This window comes from Miniopterus natalensis, chromosome X (assembly GCF_054644295.1).
Source record: "Miniopterus natalensis isolate mMinNat1 chromosome X, mMinNat1.hap1, whole genome shotgun sequence".
Classification (NCBI taxonomy): Eukaryota; Metazoa; Chordata; class Mammalia; order Chiroptera; family Miniopteridae; genus Miniopterus; species Miniopterus natalensis.
The window spans coordinates 1,645,859-1,648,709 of NC_142103.1; the positions used below are offsets into that span (position 1 = coordinate 1,645,859).

The following is a 2,851-nucleotide window of genomic DNA, read 5'->3' on the forward strand; positions in this document are numbered from 1 at the left end:
CTGGGAATTCCAATAGTACATAGACTGTCTCTGTTAATGATATCCCATAACTCTGTATGCTTTCTTCGCTCTTTTTCATTTTGCTTCTCTGACTAAATGATTTCAAAAGACCTTTCTTCCCAATTACTTATTCTATCTTCTGCTTGGTAAAGTCTGCCACTGAAGCTGTCTATTGAATTATTCAGTTCATTTATTGTATTCCTTAACTCTAGGATTTCTGGGTTTTTTTAATGTTTTCTATTTTATTGTTGAATTTCTCATTTTGTTAATGCATTGTTTTCCTAATTTCATTTAACTATGTATCTGTATTTTCTTGTACTTCACTGAATTTCTTTAAGAGGATTATTCTGAATTCTTTGTCAGATACTTCATAGATCTACATTTCTTCAGGATCAGTAACTGGAGTTTTATTAGTCGCCTATAGTGGTGTCATGTTTCCTTTATTTTTCATGATCTTTGCAGCCTTGTGTTTGTGTCTGTGCATTTAAAGAAGTGGGCACCTTTACCAGTCTTTACAGGCTGGCTACAGCAGGCCCCTGATTGGTTAGCTTGTTCAGATATTCTGAATGGGCCATCTGGTGAGCTTTTTGCTAGTCATTGAGGAGGCAGTTCTGGTAACTTCTGCATTCTTGTATTCACAAGTAATACTGAGATACTACTGCAATTATGTTAAATAATGTTTTTAGCTCTCTGCTTCCAGGACTTAACTTTCTTAATTCTTTTCCTGGATTTACAGACTGACAATGGAGTGCCAAGGCGTGACAGAGCCTCAGGATCTTTCTTAAACCCTTGAGTCCTAATGCAACATCATTCAGAAACTTATTCTCAATGCCCCCCCCAAGTGCCCCCTTTCTGTGTTTTCTTGATATATTGCCAACACCAGAATAAATTTCAGATATAAATTTTATAATATCTCTTTTTGGGGAGACTGGGATAAGAAGGAATATAATGTATTTGGGCCAGCACCTCTGTCATTTTTTGTGACCAAATTCAAGGTTCTATTACATTTTCTTTGCTATTTTTGTAAATATAAACAAAGAAAGAAATGAACCACACAGTAAAAAAATTACTGTGTGGAACTGATACCTCATACAATTGAATGAATAAATAAGAAGACAAACTTGAGAAACTCCTAGAACACAGATTGGAGCCACCAATATTATAACAATGTAATTTAGCACATACGGTCTTTCAAGTACAAGGCTTTCACTTGATATAACTGCAGAATATCTGAAGCTGAGATAAGACAGCTATAACTTGAATGAAATGGTGTATATGGTATGCAATTTAGCAATTTCTGGATTCTCTTAAGTCTATCATTGTAGTGTGTTATTAAAACCTCTTTTTGTGCCTTAGTATCTTAGACTCTTCTACTTTGCAGAGATGCATCCCTTCAGCTATGATGGAATGTTATATGCTCCAGCTCTTTAAAGGGTCTAGACAAGAATGGCCTATTTGTGAACAGTGCTTCTGTGTCTTTTGTAGAGTTACAGTAGAAAATATTGTCCACTGTGCTTCTCGGTGCTTCTTACACAGTGACCCACATGATATCATCAGACTTTTTTCTGCAGAAACAAAGGTTGTTTCTGTAGACTAATGTGTGTGTTTTCTTCAGACAATGACGAAAGAAAAGATCCACCATGCTTCCCCTTTTGGGCTTTCATTGCCAGGAATCCTGGTATCCAATCCAGTGCCAAACTAGTCATTGACTCGATTCAGCTGCCTGGTAGAATTTTCTGTTGACTTTAAATAGTTCCTGTTCCAGTTAATCCCCTGATTGTCTAGATTTGCATTTTCTAAAACTTCTAACCTGTCTCAAATGTTTTTGGAAATAGTCCAAATACTGAATCCTGAAAGAATGAAAATGTGAACCACAATTATAAACCAAGAAGACAATGTTCCAGTTCTTCCTACTATCTATCTACATGGAGATGGACCATATTATAATCAACCTTTTTTGTTTGTTTCATACTACTTTAATTAGGGGAGGGGGTTCCATTTTCACTCCTCAGTAGATATATGTATTTCTCTTGCTTCTTCACTCATTAGTTCATCTAGTTCTGAAGGGCTACTTATCGTCATCTTGATTAGCCAACCACCTTCATAACAAGATTTGTTGACAAGTCTGGATCTTCTGCAAGAGCTTCATTAATTTCAGTTACTTCTCCCGAGAGAGGAGAATAGAGTCCACTAGCAGTTTTAACACTTTCATAAGCACCAAGCTCATGTTGTTTGTTCAGTTTTGTCCCAATTTCAGTCAGACTGCAGTAAACAACATCTTGCAAAGCTACCTGTGCAAAATTGCTGATTCCCACTGTTCCAATACCATTTTCTGTTGTTATCCTTTCATGTTTCTCTGTGAGTTTACCCACTGAGAGCAGATTGGGGCCGGTGCCCAGCGAAGGCGCCAGCCAGCCCTCTGGCCCCAGGGCCTCAGGCAGGCAGGGTCTGAACTGCCTTGGTGCGCAGGCTGCAGGCCACCATATGCTCTGTGCCGCTCTGAAGAACATGCTCACAGGAGTGGGTGTGTATGTCTATGACCAACCCTTTAATTCCCTGTAAAAACTCCTATATCTTAGGCCCCAAAGTGCAAAAAAAAAAAAAAAAAATCAAAACAATACTTATGTATCACACAGGGATGCATGTAAATGCTTGGCTGTGTTGAATTCCCCAGCTAGAATGTGAACCTGATGAAGACAGGATTCATGTTATTTTGTATTCCCAGCACCTGCCATGTAGCACCAAAGGGAAAGAAGCATTTCCTGCATGTAGGGCACCTTGCTTTGTGGTGGAACTCAGGAGGTTAAGTAACTTTCCTCAGGTTACAGAGCTAGGAAGTGGCAGAGGTGGA

General features: G+C 38.5%; 1 pseudogene; it reads right to left on the reverse strand.

Moving 5' to 3' along the window:
• Positions 1–2,001: 2,001 nt before the first annotated feature.
• LOC107530057 (glycine cleavage system H protein, mitochondrial pseudogene) lies at positions 2,002–2,484 on the reverse strand (annotated as a pseudogene).
• Between the last annotated feature and the right edge of the window lie 367 nt (positions 2,485–2,851).